The following is a 15,930-nucleotide window of genomic DNA, read 5'->3' on the forward strand; positions in this document are numbered from 1 at the left end:
GGATGGAGAGAGGGAGGGGGAGAGAGAGAGGGAGGGAGGGAGAGATAGGGAAGGAGGGAGATGGAGAGAGGGTGAGGGAGAGACAGAGGGATGGAGAGAGGGAGGGGGAGAGAGAGAGGGAGGGGGAGAGAGAGAGAGAGAGGGAGGGCGGGGGACAGAAGGGGGAAGGAGAGATAGGGAAGGAGGGAGATGGAGAGAGGGAGGTAGGGAGGGGGAGAGAGAGAGAAACAGAGAAGGGAAACAGAGGGAGAGAGAGAGAAGCAGAGAAGGGAAACAGAGGGAGGTAGGGAAGGGGAGAGATAGGGAAGGAGGGAGATGGAGAGAGGGAGGTAGGGAGGGGGAGAGAGAGAGAAGCAGAGAAGGGAAACAGAGGGAGAGAGATGGGTTCAGGCAGGACAGTTGAAGCCAAGCTGAACACACCAAACATGAACTCAAGGTGCTCTGTTCACTCACACACAGAGGAAAGACTAGAGGCCAGGAACAGCTTCCCTAAATCTTCCTAAATCTATTTCTGCACCAGATTAACTTCGCTGTCACTCAATATTGGCTAAAAATAGCAGGGGATGGAGAGGGCTACTGGAGGAAGGTAACCTTGGTAACCTGCTCCATGTATGGGTATTTTGAAACACACACACATACATACACATACATACACCCACACACAACTTAACACACACAGACAGACTCCATGTCTGGATATTTTGAAACACACACACATACATACATACACCCACACACACACCTTATCACACACAACTTAACACACACAGACAGACTCCATGTCTGGATATTTTGAAACACACACACATACATACATACACCCACACACACACCTTATCACACACAACTTAACACACACAGACAGATGTCTGGGTATTTTGGAGATCACCCCTCTTGTGATGGCAGCAGGAAACTGGACCAGTAGGATTTGGGTTCTGTCTGGAATTCTATTCCCTAAATAATGCACTACTTTTGGGTTCTATGTAGTGTGGAAAGGGTTCTACATGGAACCCAAAATAGTTCTGTCTGTTTAATCCTGTTGCCTCGTCACTTTACCACTACCTATATGTACAGAACTACAGTTGAAGTAGGGAAGTTTACATACACCTTAGCTAAATACGTTAAACTCAGTTTTTCACAATTCCTGACATTTAGTCCTCGTAAACATTCCCTGTCTTAGGTCAGTTAGGATTACCACTTTATTTTAAGAATGTAAAATGTCAGAATAATTTTAGAGAGAGAGAATGATTTATTTCAGCTTTAATTTCTTTCATCACATTCCCAGTGGGTCAGAAGTTTACATACACTCAATTAGTATTTGGTAGCATTGCCTTTAAATTGTTTAACTTGGGTCAAACATTTTGGGTAGACTTCCACAAGCTTCCCACAATAAGTTGGGTGAATTTTGGCCCATTCCTCCTGACAGAGCTGGTGTAACTGAGTCAGGTTTGTAGGCCTCCTTGCTCGCACACACTTTTTCAGTTCTGCCCATAAATGTTCTATAGGATTGAGGTCAGGGCTTTGTGATGACCACTCCAATACCTTGACTTTGTTGTCCTTAAGCCATTTTGCCACAACTTTGGAAGCATGCTTGGGGTCATTGTCCATTTGCGACCAAGCTTTAACTTCCTGACTGTTGTCCTGAGATGCTGCTTCAATATAGCCACTTCATTTCCTTCCTCATGATGCCATCTATTTTGTGAAGTGCACCAGTCCCTCCTGCAGCAAAGTACCCCCACAACATGATGCTGCCACCCCCGTGCTTCATGGTTGGGATGGTGTTCTTCGGCTCGCAAGCCTCCCCCTTTTTCCTCCAAGCATAACGATGGTCATTATGGCCAAACAATTCTATTTTTGTTTCATCAGACCAGAGGACATTTCTCCAAAAAGTACGATCTTTGTCCCCATGTGTAGTTGCAAACCGTAGTCTGTCTTTTTATGGCGGTTTATGAGCAGTGGCTTCTTCCTTGCTGAGCGGCCTTTCAGGTTATGTCGATATAGGACTCGTTTTACTGTGTATATATATACTTTTGTACTTGTTTCCTCCAGCATCTTCATCAGGTCCTTTGCTGTTGTTCTGGGATTGATTTGCACTTTTCACACCAAAGTGCGTTCATCTCTAGGAGACTGAACGCGTCTCCTTCCTGAGCGGTATGACGGCTGCGTGGTCCCATGGTGTTGGTGGTCCCATGGTGTTGGTGGTCCCATGGTGTTGGTGGTCCCATGGTGTTCGTGGTCCCATGGTGTTGGTGGTCCCATGGTGTTGGTGGTCCCATGGTGTTGGTGGTCCCATGGTGTTCGTGGTCCCATGGTGTTGGTGGTCCCATGGTGTTCGTGGTCCCATGGTGTTCGTGGTCCCATGGTGTTCATGGTCCCATGGTGTTCGTGGTCCCATGGTGTTGGTGGTCCCATGGTGTTCGTGGTCCCATGGTGTTCGTGGTCCCATGGTGTTCATGGTCCCATGGTGTTGGTGGTCCCATGGTGTTCATGGTCCCATGGTGTTCGTGGTCCCATGGTGTTCGTGGTCCCATGGTGTTCATGGTCCCATGGTGTTCGTGGTCCCATGGTGTTCATGGTCCCATGGTGTTCGTGGTCCCATGGTGGTCGTGGTCCCATGGTGTTCGTGGTCCCATGGTGTTCGTGGTCCCATGGTGTTCGTGGTCCCATGGTGTTCGTGGTTCCATGGTGTTCGTGGTCCCATGGTGTTCGTGGTCCCATGGTGTTCGTGGTCCCATGGTGTTCGTGGTCCCATGGTGTTCATGGTCCCATGGTGTTCGTGGTCCCATCGTGGTCCCATGGTGTTCGTGGTCCCATGGTGTTCGTGGTCCCATGGTGTTCGTGGTCCCATGGTGTTCGTGGTCCCATGGTGTTCGTGGTCCCATGGTGTTCGTGGTCCCATGGTGTTCGTGGTCCCATGGTGTTCGTGGTCCCATGGTGTTCATGGTCCCATGGTGTTCGTGGTCCCATGGTGTTCGTGGTCCCATGGTGTTCGTGGTCCCATGGTGTTCATGGTCCCATGGTGTTCGTGGTCCCATGGTGTTCATGGTCCCATGGTGTTCGTGGTCCCATCGTGGTCCCATGGTGTTCGTGGTCCCATGGTGTTCGTGGTCCCATGGTGTTCGTGGTCCCATGGTGTTCATGGTCCCATGGTGTTCATGGTCCCATGGTGTTCGTGGTCCCATCGTGGTCCCATGGTGTTCGTGGTCCCATGGTGTTCGTGGTCCCATGGTGTTCGTGGTCCCATGGTGTTCGTGGTCCCATGGTGTTCATGGTCCCATGGTGTTCGTGGTCCCATGGTGTTCATGGTCCCATGGTGTTCGTGGTCCCATCGTGGTCCCATGGTGTTCGTGGTCCCATGGTGTTCGTGGTCCCATGGTGTTCGTGGTCCCATGGTGTTCGTGGTCCCATGGTGTTCGTGGTTCCATGGTGTTCGTGGTCCCATGGTGTTCGTGGTCCCATGGTGTTCGTGGTCCCATGGTGTTCGTGGTCCCATGGTGTTCATGGTCCCATGGTGTTCGTGGTCCCATCGTGGTCCCATGGTGTTCGTGGTCCCATAGTGTTCGTGGTCCCATGGTGTTCGTGGTCCCATGGTGTTCGTGGTCCCATGGTGTTCGTGGTCCCATGGTGTTCGTGGTTCCATGGTGTTCGTGGTCCCATGGTGTTCGTGGTCCCATGGTGTTCGTGGTCCCATGGTGTTCATGGTCCCATGGTGTTCGTGGTCCCATGGTGTTCGTGGTCCCATGGTGTTCATGGTCCCATGGTGTTCATGGTCCCATGGTGTTCGTGGTCCCATCGTGGTCCCATGGTGTTCGTGGTCCCATGGTGTTCGTGGTCCCATGGTGTTCGTGGTCCCATGGTGTTCGTGGTCCCATGGTGTTCGTGGTCCCATGGTGTTCGTGGTTCCATGGTGTTCGTGGTCCCATGGTGTTCGTGGTCCCATGGTGTTCGTGGTCCCATGGTGTTCATGGTCCCATGGTGTTCATGGTCCCATGGTGTTCGTGGTCCCATGGTGTTCGTGGTCCCATGGTGTTCATGGTCCCATGGTGTTCATGGTCCCATGGTGTTCGTGGTCCCATCGTGGTCCCATGGTGTTCGTGGTCCCATGGTGTTCGTGGTCCCATGGTGTTCGTGGTCCCATGGTGTTCGTGGTCCCATGGTGTTCGTGGTCCCATGGTGTTCGTGGTCCCATGGTGTTCGTGGTCCCATGGTGTTCGTGGTCCCATGGTGTTCGTGGTCCCATGGTGTTCGTGGTCCCATGGTGTTCGTGGTCCCATGGTGTTCGTGGTCCCATGGTGTTCGTGGTCCCATCGTGGTCCCATGGTGTTCGTGGTTCCATGGTGTTCATGGTCCCATGGTGTTCGTGGTTCCATGGTGTTCGTGGTTCCATGGTGTTCGTGGTCCCATGGTGTTCGTGGTCCCATGGTGTTCGTGGTCCCATGGTGTTCGTGGTTCCATGGTGTTCGTGGTCCCATGGTGTTCGTGGTCCCATGGTGTTCGTGGTCCCATGGTGTTCGTGGTCCCATGGGTGTTCGTGGTTCCATGGTGTTCGTGGTTCCATGGTGTTCGTGGTCCCATGGTGTTCGTGGTCCCATGGTGTTCGTGGTCCCATGGTGTTCGTGGTTCCATGGTGTTCGTGGTCCCATGGTGTTCGTGGTCCCATGGTGTTCATGGTCCCATGGTGTTCATGGTCCCATGGTGTTCGTGGTCCCATGGTGTTCATGGTCCCATGGTGTTCGTGGTCCCATGGTGTTCATGGTCCCATGGTGTTCGTGGTCCCATGGTGTTGGTGGTCCCATGGTGTTCATGGTCCCATGGTGTTCGTGGTCCCATGGTGTTCATGGTCCCATGGTGTTGGTGGTCCCATGGTGTTCGTGGTCCCATGGTGTTCGTGGTCCCATGGTGTTCGTGGTCCCATGGTGTTCGTGGTCCCATGGTGTTCGTGGTCCCATGGTGTGTTCCCATGGTCCCATGGTGTTGGTGGTCCCATGGTGTTGGTGGTCCCATGGTGTTGGTGGTCCCATGGTGTTCGTGGTCCCATGGTGTTCGTGGTCCCATGGTGTTCGTGGTCCCATGGTGTTCGTGGTCCCATGGTGTTCGTGGTCCCATGGTGTTGGTGGTCCCATGGTGTTGGTGGTCCCATGGTGTTGGTGGTCCCATGGTGTTCGTGGTCCCATGGTGTTCGTGGTCCCATGGTGTTGGTGGTCCCATGGTGTTGGTGGTCCCATGGTGTTGGTGGTCCCATGGTGTTCGTGGTCCCATGGTGTTCGTGGTCCCATGGTGTTCGTGGTCCCATGGTGTTGGTGGTCCCATGGTGTTGGTGGTCCCATGGTGTTGGTGGTCCCATGGTGTTCGTGGTCCCATGGTGTTCGTGGTCCCATGGTGTTCGTGGTCCCATGGTGTTGGTGGTCCCATGGTGTTGGTGGTCCCATGGTGTTGGTGGTCCCATGGTGTTCGTGGTCCCATGGTGTTCGTGGTCCCATGGTGTTCGTGGTCCCATGGTGTTCGTGGTCCCATGGTGTTCGTGGTCCCATGGTGTTGGTGGTCCCATGGTGTTGGTGGTCCCATGGTGTTCGTGGTCCCATGGTGTTCGTGGTCCCATGGTGTTCGTGGTCCCATGGTGTTGGTGGTCCCATGGTGTTGGTGGTCCCATGGTGTTGGTGGTCCCATGGTGTTGGTGGTCCCATGGTGTTGGTGGTCCCATGGTGTTCGTGGTCCCATGGTGTTCGTGGTCCCATGGTGTTCGTGGTCCCATGGTGTTCGTGGTCCCATGGTGTTCGTGGTCCCATGGTGTTCGTGGTCCCATGGTGTTCGTGGTCCCATGGTGTTCGTGGTCCCATGGTGTTGGTGGTCCCATGGTGTGTTGGTGGTCCCATGGTGTTCGTGGTCCCATGGTGTTCGTGGTCCCATGGTGTTCGTGGTCCCATGGTGTTGGTGGTCCCATGGTGTTGGTGGTCCCATGGTGTTGGTGGTCCCATGGTGTTCGTGGTCCCATGGTGTTCGTGGTCCCATGGTGTTGGTGGTCCCATGGTGTTCGTGGTCCCATGGTGTTGGTGGTCCCATGGTGTTGGTGGTCCCATGGTGTTGGTGGTCCCATGGTGTTGGTGGTCCCATGGTGTTCGTGGTCCCATGGTGTTCGTGGTCCCATGGTGTTGGTGGTCCCATGGTGTTGGTGGTCCCATGGTGTTCGTGGTCCCATGGTGTTCGTGGTCCCATGGTGTTCGTGGTCCCATGGTGTTCGTGGTCCCATGGTGTTGGTGGTCCCATGGTGTTGGTGGTCCCATGGTGTTCGTGGTCCCATGGTGTTGGTGGTCCCATGGTGTTCGTGGTCCCATGGTGTTCGTGGTCCCATGGTGTTCGTGGTCCCATGGTGTTCGTGGTCCCATGGTGTTCGTGCCATGGTGTTGGTGGTCCCATGGTGTTGGTGGTCCCATGGTGTTCGTGGTCCCATGGTGTTCGTGGTCCCATGGTGTTCGTGGTCCCATGGTGTTCGTGGTCCCATGGTGTTCGTGGTGGTCCCATGGTGTTCGTGGTCCCATGGTGTTCATGGTGGTCCCATGGTGTTCGTGGTCCCATGGTGTTCGTGGTCCCATGGTGTTCGTGGTCCCATGGTGTTCGTGGTCCCATGGTGTTCGTGGTCCCATGGTGTTCGTGGTCCCATGGTGTTCGTGGTCCCATGGTGTTCGTGGTCCCATGGTGTTGGTGGTCCCATGGTGTTGGTGGTCCCATGGTGTTCGTGGTCCCATGGTGTTCGTGGTCCCATGGTGTTCGTGGTCCCATGGTGTTCGTGGTCCCATGGTGTTGGTGGTCCCATGGTGTTGGTGGTCCCATGGTGTTGGTGGTCCCATGGTGTTGGTGGTCCCATGGTGTTCGTGGTCCCATGGTGTTCGTGGTCCCATGGTGTTCGTGGTCCCATGGTGTTCGTGGTCCCATGGTGTTCGTGGTCCCATGGTGTTCGTGGTCCCATGGTGTTCGTGGTCCCATGGTGTTCGTGGTCCCATGGTGTTCGTGGTCCCATGGTGTTGGTGGTCCCATGGTGTTGGTGGTCCCATGGTGTTCGTGGTCCCATGGTGTTCGTGGTCCCATGGTGTTGGTGGTCCCATGGTGTTCGTGGTCCCATGGTGTTGGTGGTCCCATGGTGTTGGTGGTCCCATGGTGTTGGTGGTCCCATGGTGTTGGTGGTCCCATGGTGTTCGTGGTCCCATGGTGTTCGTGGTCCCATGGTGTTCGTGGTCCCATGGTGGTGGTCCCATGGTGTTGGTGGTCCCATGGTGTTGGTGGTCCCATGGTGTTGGTGGTCCCATGGTGTTGGTGGTCCCATGGTGTTCGTGGTCCCATGGTGTTCGTGGTCCCATGGTGTTCGTGGTCCCATGGTGTTGGTGGTCCCATGGTGTTGGTGGTCCCATGGTGTTCGTGGTCCCATGGTGTTCGTGGTCCCATGGTGTTGGTGGTCCCATGGTGTTGGTGGTCCCATGGTGTTGGTGGTCCCATGGTGTTCGTGGTCCCATGGTGTTGGTGGTCCCATGGTGTTCGTGGTCCCATGGTGTTCGTGGTCCCATGGTGTTCGTGGTCCCATGGTGTTCGTGGTCCCATGGTGTTGGTGGTCCCATGGTGTTGGTGGTCCCATGGTGTTCGTGGTCCCATGGTGTTCGTGGTCCCATGGTGTTCGTGGTCCCATGGTGTTCGTGGTCCCATGGTGTTCGTGGTCCCATGGTGTTCGTGGTCCCATGGTGTTCGTGGTCCCATGGTGTTCGTGGTCCCATGGTGTTCGTGGTCCCATGGTGTTCGTGGTCCATGGTGTTCGTGGTTCCATGGTGTTCGTGGTTCCATGGTGTTCGTGGTCCCATGGTGTTCGTGGTCCCATGGTGTTCGTGGTCCCATGGTGTTCGTGGTCCCATGGTGTTCGTGGTCCCATGGTGTTCGTGGTCCCATGGTGTTCGTGGTCCCATGGTGTTCGTGGTCCCATGGTGTTCGTGGTCCCATGGTGTTCGTGGTTCCATGGTGTTCGTGGTTCCATGGTGTTCGTGGTCCCATGGTGTTCGTGGTCCCATGGTGTTCGTGGTCCCATGGTGTTCGTGGTCCCATGGTGTTCGTGGTCCCATGGTGTTCGTGGTCCCATGGTGTTCGTGGTCCCATGGTGTTCGTGGTCCCATGGTGTTCGTGGTCCCATGGTGTTGGTGGTCCCATGGTGTTCGTGGTCCCATGGTGTTCGTGGTCCCATGGTGTTTTTACTTGCGTACTCTTGTTTGTACAGATGAACGTGGTGCCTTCAGGCGTTTGGAAATGTTTCCCAAGGATGAACCAGACTTGTGGAGGTCTGCAATGTTTTTTGCTGGGGTCTTGGTTGATTTCGTTTGATTTTCCCATGATGTCAAGCAAAGAAGCACTGAGTTTGAAGGTAGGCCTTGAAATACATCCACAGGTAGACCTCCACTTGACTCAAATGATGTCAATTAGCCTATCAGAAGCTTCTAAAGCCATGACATCATTTTCTGGAATTGTCCAAGCTGTTTAAAGGCACAGTCAACTTAGTGTATGTAAACTTCTGACCCAATAGAAACTATAGCTTTTTAACAAGAAATACTGTATGTGGAGTGTAAAAGAGTTTTAATGACTCCAACCTAAGTGTATGTAAACTTCCGACTTGAACTGTATATAGCCTAGTTATCATTGACTTGGTACTGGTACCCCATGTATATAACCTAGTTATCATTGGCTGTTTTGTGAAAAAATAAATTTTAAAAATCACTTTTTTGTGAAAATGGTTTAAAATTATTTTTGGGGTCCTTTCCAGAATGTCGCCAATTCGGCATGTCCGGGGTCACCGTTTTTAAGTCACGAAAAAATAATCTCTCTCTCTCTCTCTCTCTCTCTCTCTCTCTCTCTCTCTCTCTTCTCTCTCTCTTCTCTCTCTCTCTCTCTCTCTCTCTCTCTCTCTCTCTCTCTCTCTCTCTCTCTCTCTCTCTCTCTCTCTCTCTCTCTCTCTCTCTCTCTCTCTCTCTCTCTCTCTCTCTCTCTCTCTCTCTCTCTCTCTCTCTCTCTCTCTCTCTCTCTCTCTCTCTCTCTCTCTCTCTCTCTCTCTCTCTCTCTCTCTCTCTCTCTCTCTCTCTCTCTCTCTCTCTCTCTCTCTCTCTCTCTCTCTCTCTCTCTCACCTTGCATCATGTTCCTGTAAGCGTTATCAGTGATGGAGTAGATGTGAGGAGGAACCTCGTGGCGTTTCTTCCCCTTATATATCTGAATGATCTTCTCTGAGTAGATAGGAAGCATCTTATAGGGGTTCACCACCACACAGAACAGACCTGAATACGTCTGGAGAGGAGGGGGGGGGGAGAGGGGAAGGGAAGGAAGGGGATGGGGGAAGAGGGGAGGAGGAGGAGAGGGGAGGAGGGAAGGGGGGAGGGGGAGAGGGGGGAGGGGAAGGGGGAGGAAGAAGAAGAGGAGGAGGAGGAGGGGGAAGAGGGGAAGGAGAAGAGGGGAGTGGAGGAGGAGGAGGAGGAAGAAGAGAGGAGGAGGAGGGGAGGGGGAAGAGGGGAAGGAGAAGAGGGGGAGGGAGGAGGGAAGGAAGAGGATGGAGGAAGAGGAGAGGAGGAGGAGGGAGGATGGAGGAAGAAGAGAGGAGAGGAGGAGGGGAGGAGGAAGAGAGGAGGAGGAGGTGAGAGGAGAAAGAGGGGAGGAGAGTGGCAAGATGAGGAAGAGAGCAGGGGAGAAAAAGGAGGAAGAGGAAGAGGAGGAGAGGAAAGGTTAGGATCAACATACAGTTACAACAAAATCATCATTTTTGTTCTGTACACATGATAAAAACTTCAGCACAAATTGCTCATTGACATCATGTGTGTGTGTGTGTGTGTGTGTGTGTGTGTGTGTGTGTGTGTGTGTGTGTGTGTGTGTGTGTGTGTGTGTGTGTGTGTGTGTGTGTGTGTGTGTGTGTGTGTGTGTGTGTGTGTCTATACGGATATTGTCTATACACTTGTATGCGTTTCCTGCAGTCAAATGATCAGATCACCCTCCAGTGGCCTCATGGGTGGAATGTTATTCATATTATCATTTTATAAACACTATTCAGAAAAAGGGGCTGAGAATTCTGTGTTTCTCCGTCAACTGTTTTGTTAGATTTCAGTCTTCTGAGATGTATATAAAGTGTAATACTGGGATACAAACTCAACATTGAATACATTTCAACTCTGTATCTGACATGGTATTTTATTTCAGCCCATAACCATGTGTGTGAGGTGTATACTTTTGTTTCAACGTAGATTTGTTTAAGACGACCCAGAAACACTCTGTGCGACGCTGATTTAGCCCACTGCAGTAAAAGGTGAACAAATAAGTGCTATCTAGAACCTAAAATGGATCTTCGGCATCCCCATAGGAGAACCCTTTGAATAACACTTTTGGGTTCCAGGTAGAACCTTTTTGGTTCCAGGGAGAACCCTTTTGGGTTCCATATAGGACCCTTTCCACAGATTTTTGTTCTGTACACATGGTTTCTACAAGGGACCCAAAAGGCTTCTCCTATGGGGACTGAAGAACCCTTTAGGAACCCATTTGTTGTAAGAGTGTACTCACGTAGATGAGGCTGGAGAAGTACCTCTCTTTGAGGTTGTGGAGGACAGAGGCCTCGTTGAGACAGGTTAGAGCTGCCATGTCCTCCACCTTACTGAACTTAGGAGGGTTCATCTTCTGGATGTCATCCTTGTTGACTGTCGCTTTCCTACCGTTAGCCAACTCTACCAGCACCTGGAGAGGAGGAGAGAGGAAGAGGAGAAGGTTAAAAAGATGATCATTTTATAATGACTTAAATGTAAATTAAATGAAGAGAGGAGGAGAAGGAAAGGAGGATGAAGATCAGGAGCAGAAAGAAGAGGAGGAAATGAGGAGGAAGAGGATGAGGAGGAACATGAGTAGGTGGAGGAAAGGAGGAGGAAGAAGAGGAGAAAGGAGGAGAAGGAGGAAGAGGAAAAAAGATGAAGAGGGGATTCTGAGGAAGAGGAGGAAAAAGATGAAGAGGAGTCTTCAAAAGAGGAGGAGAAGGAGGAAAAAGATGAAGAGGAGGAGAAGGAGGAAGAGGAGGAAAAAAATGAAGAGGAGAAAGAGAAGGAGGAGGAGGAGGAGGAAGAGGATGAAAAAAGATGAAGAGGAGGAGAAGGAGGAAGAGGAAAAGCAGGAAGAGAGGAAAATGAGGAGGAAGAGGATGAAGAGGAAGATGAGGAGGTGGAGGAGGAAGAAGAAGATGAGGAAGAAGAGGAGGAGGAAGATTTACTAGGGCCCTGCAGTGAAAAGTAGTGTACTAAATAGGGAATAGGGTGCCATTTGGGGTGTAACATCCTTACATCGTCCCCTTCTCCTCCTTGATGCTGGCTTTGGCCTCAAACCCTCCTTCTCTGACGGATCCACACCATCTTCTTGGCCGACCAATCAGCCTGCCCCACACCACTGTTCCTGAAGTCGTTCCTGCCGCAGGAACTTGCTGTCGTCAGAGGCGGAGTCGGCAGCCATCTTGGGAAGGTTGTCGGTGACAGGAAGGTTGTCTGTGATTGGAGGGTCAGTAATTGGAGGGTCGGTCTCAAAGCTGAGGGAGAGGGAGAGAAAGAGAGAGGAAAAGGGAGAGATGAGGAGCAGAGTTAGAGATGGGAACTGAAGAGGAGGAGAAAGATCTTCTGGAGAGAGGGAGAGATGAAGAGAGGAGAGATACCAGCACCTGGAGGAGGAGAGAGGAAGAAGAGGAGAAGGAGAGAGATATAGGAAGAGAGGGAGAGAGGAAGAGGAGGAGGAGAGATATAGGAAGAGAAGAGAGATATAGGAAGAGAGGAGGAAGAGAGGAGGAAGAGAGAGGGAATATAGAAGAAGGAGGAGAGGAGAGAGGAAGAAGAGGAGAAAGGAGGAGAAGGAGGAAGAGGAGAGAGAAAGGAAGAGGGGGAGATATAGGAAGGAGGAAGAGAGAGGAAAAAGATGAAGAGAGGAGAGAAGGAAGAGGATAGAGGAGAAGGGAGAGATATAGGAAGAGGAGAGAAGGAGAGAAGAGGAAGAGAAGAAGAGGAGGAAGAGAGGAGGAGAGGAGATAGAGGAAGATGAGAAGAGAGGGAGAGAGGAAGAAGAAGAGAGGAGGAAGAGGAGGAGAGATATAGGGAAGAGAAAAGGAGAGATATAGGAAGAGAGGAATAGGGTGATTAGATGGGGGAAGAGGAGAGATATAGGAAGAGGAGAGAAGGAGAGATATGGAAGGAAAGATAGGAGGAGGATCAGGAGAGATATAGGAAAGAGGAGGAGAAGAGAGATATAGGAAGAGAGGAGGAGATGCCGCAGAGAGGAGAGGAGGATAGACAGGAAGGAGAGTGATTGGAGGTCAGAATTGGAGAGATATAGGAAGAGAGGAGGAGTCTGAAGAGCTGAGGAGAGGAGAGATAAGAGAGAAAAGGGAGAGAAGAGAGGAGGAGAAGGAGAGATATAGGAAAGAGGGGGAGATATGAAGAGAGGAGGAGAAGGAGAGATATAGGAAGAGAGGGAGAGATGAAGAGAGAGGAGAGATATAGGAAGAGAGGAGGAGAAGGAGAGATATAGGAAGAGGGGGAGAGATGAAGAGAGGAGGAGAGATAGGAAGAGAGGAGGAGAGGAGAGATAGGAAGCGGGGGAGAGATGAAGAGAGGAGGAGAGATATAGGAAGGAGGAGGAGAAGGAGATATAGGAAGAGAGGGAGAGAGAGGAGGAGAAGGAGAGATATAGGAAGAGAGGAGGAGAAGGAGAGATATAGGAGAGAGAGGAGAAGGAGAGATATAGGAAAGAGGAGGAGAGAAGGAGAGATATAGGAAGAGAGGAGGAAGGAGAGATATAGGAAGAGAGGGAGAGATGAGAGGAGGAGAAGGAGAGATATAGGAAAAGAGAGGAGGAGGAGAAGGAGAGATATAGGAAGAGAGGGAGAGATGAAGAGAGGAGGAGAAGGAGAGATATAGGAAGGAAGAGAGGGAGAGAGGAGAGATATAGGAAGAGAGGAGGAGAAGGAGAGATAGAGATGAAGAGAGGAGGAAGGAAGAGAGGAGGAGAAGGAGAGATATAGGAAGTGGGGGAGAGATGAAGAGAGGAGAGAGAGATATAGGAAGAGAGGAGGAGAAGGAGAGATATAGGAAGAGGGGGAGAGATGAAGAGAGGAAGAGATATAGGAGAGAGAGAAGGAGAGATATAGGAAGAAGGGAGAAATCGGAAGAGAGGAGGAGAAGGAGAGATATAGGAAGAGAGGAGGAGAAGGAGAGATATAGGAAGAGAGGAGGAGAAGGAGAGAAATCGGAAGAGAGGAGGAGAAGGAGAGATATAGGAAGAGAGGAGGAGAAGGAGAGATATAGGAAGAGGGGGAGAGATGAAGAGAGGAGGAGAAGGAGAGAAATCGGAAGAGAGGAGGAGAAGGAGAGATATAGGAAGAGAGGAGGAGAAGGAGAGATATAGGAAGAGAGGAGGAGAAGGAGAGATATAGGAAGAGGGGGAGAGATGAAGAGAGGAGGAGAGATATAGGAAGAGAGGAGGAGAAGGAGAGATATAGATAGAGGGGGAGAGAGTATGATGTTATAACTATCCCTCTGATGGGGAATTCACAAAACATCAACTCAAACAACAACAATCACAACAATTCCAGTGATTAATAGGAAATGCTACTTTAGACCTCAGAAACATTCCGTCCGTCCGTCCGTCCGTCTGTCTGTCTCTGTCTGTCTGTCTCTGTCCAGTCTCTCTCTTCCCCCCCTCTCTTTCTCTCTCTCTGTATCACTCTGTGGTTTAACAGCACATTTTAAATTCGTCCTCCAATGCCTAGTTATATCGGCCTACAGCTTCAGTTTCAATCTCAATTTATTTGTTATTTATTCAGGTTCTCATTCCCAATCTCCTACAACCGCATAGATAAATAAAGATAAACAGTACAGTACAGCCTCACTTATCAATCTGCCTCTCAGGTAACCCCCTCTTCATATAGTGAACTGCATGGTCCACGTCATCATTACTCACTGACAGCTCTTCTTCTCTCCCTGCTGCGGGTCCCAGGACCCACAAGGCTTTGCAGCAGCCCAGCTCCGCCTGCCCATGACCACGACGCCATAGAATATGTAAAGTATAAGCAGGATAACTGCAGCTATAAAGCCTTGAAACAGGGGTTGATAAGCCATGCTGGGAGGACGATAACGATGACCATGTTTGGTTGAAGCCTCTCCTCAAAGCCCACTGCCTCTGACGGCCCGATACAGAGAGATGCTAGGGGTTTGCGTCCCAAATGGCATCCTAGTCCCTACGTAGTGCACTACTTTTGACCAGGGCCCATAGGATTAAGGGCACAGCCAGGGACTTAACCACTTCTATTCCTTATAAGGGAACTGTGTGTCCAGTCAGTGTGTCCTCTCCTGTGGCCAGCTCCAGCCTAGCGTTACTGTTGACACCAACATGATGACCTGTCAATCAGTCAGTCACTAGGCAGCGTAGTCTCTGGTCACAGCATTCACATCTATTTATTTCTTATTTAACAGTTATTTAACTAGGCAAGTCAGTTAAGAACAAATTCTTATTTACAACGACGGCCTACCAGAAGGCAAAAGGCCTCCTGCGGGGACGGGGGATGGGATTAAAAATAAATCAAATAAAAAATATAGGACAAAACACACATCATGACAAGAGAGACAACACAACACTACATAAAGAGAGACCTAAGACAACAATATAGCAAGGCAGCAACGCATGACAACACAGCATGGTAGCATCACAACATGGCAGCAGCACAACATGGTAGCAGCACAACAATGTAGCAACACAACATGGTAGCAACACAACACGGTAGCAACACAACATGGTAGCATCACAACATGGCAGCAGCACAACATGGTAGCAGCACAACAATGTAGCAACACAACATGGTAGCAGCACAACAATGTAGCAACACAACATGGTAGCATCACAACATGGTAGCAGCACAACATGGTAGCAGCACAACATGGTAGCAACACAACATGGTAGCATCACAACATGGTAGCAACACAACATGGTAGCATCACAACATGGTAGCAACACAACATGGTAGCATCACAACATGGTAGCAACACAACATGGTAGCAACACAACACAACATGGTAGCAACACAACATGGTAGCAACACAACATGGTAGCAACACAACACAACATGGTAGCAGCACAACAATGGAGCAACACAACATGGTAGCAACACAACATGGTAGCAACACAACATAACATGGTAGCAACACAACACAACATGGTGGCAACACAACATGGTAGCAACACAACACAACATGGTAGCAGCACAAACATTATTGGGCACAGACAACAGAACAAAACTTCTGGTGATGATGGGTAGAGATGGGAGTTGACAATACATCCCAAAGCAGTGTCAAACCAACCATCAGTAGATTTTTTGTCCATGATGGAGTCTTTGAATAAATGAAATGGCAGTGGAAAAGGACACATAGCATGGTGTTCTGGCTGACATAAACATACCACTCTGTATCTGGGCCAGTGGGCCTGTATGTAAACACAGCCTCTGGCCAGGTTACCAGGTACTAGGTAGCTGTGTGGCGTGCTGGGCCAGTGGGGTTACCAACCCAACTAAACCCTTATATCACCACAACACTGGCAGCTGAGACAGGGGATCGGGTAGTCGAAACGGGTCTAAATTTAGCGACAACATTATCAATCAATAAAGGATGATTGAAATTCACATTTACACCTGAATGCCCGCCTAAAATTGTATTTCATTTTCAACGGTAGATGGGAGTTGAAATGGGATATGATTTCCGTGTTCAAACAACAGGTGTCAAAACAGACTCTCTGATGATGTTGTATTTGGAATAGATGGGAGTTGAAATGGGATTGATCCCAACTCAGGTGTCAAACCAACTTCTGGTGATGATGGTTGTATTTGGAATAGATGGAGTTGAAATGGGATTGAT

General features: G+C 50.7%; 1 pseudogene; it reads right to left on the reverse strand.

Moving 5' to 3' along the window:
- Positions 1-14,064, reverse strand: part of LOC127923388 (myosin-11-like) — a 50,909-nt pseudogene extending 36,845 nt beyond the window's left edge.
- Positions 14,065-15,930: the final 1,866 nt, after the last annotated feature.

This window comes from Oncorhynchus keta, unplaced genomic scaffold (assembly GCF_023373465.1).
Source record: "Oncorhynchus keta strain PuntledgeMale-10-30-2019 unplaced genomic scaffold, Oket_V2 Un_contig_2950_pilon_pilon, whole genome shotgun sequence".
Classification (NCBI taxonomy): Eukaryota; Metazoa; Chordata; class Actinopteri; order Salmoniformes; family Salmonidae; genus Oncorhynchus; species Oncorhynchus keta.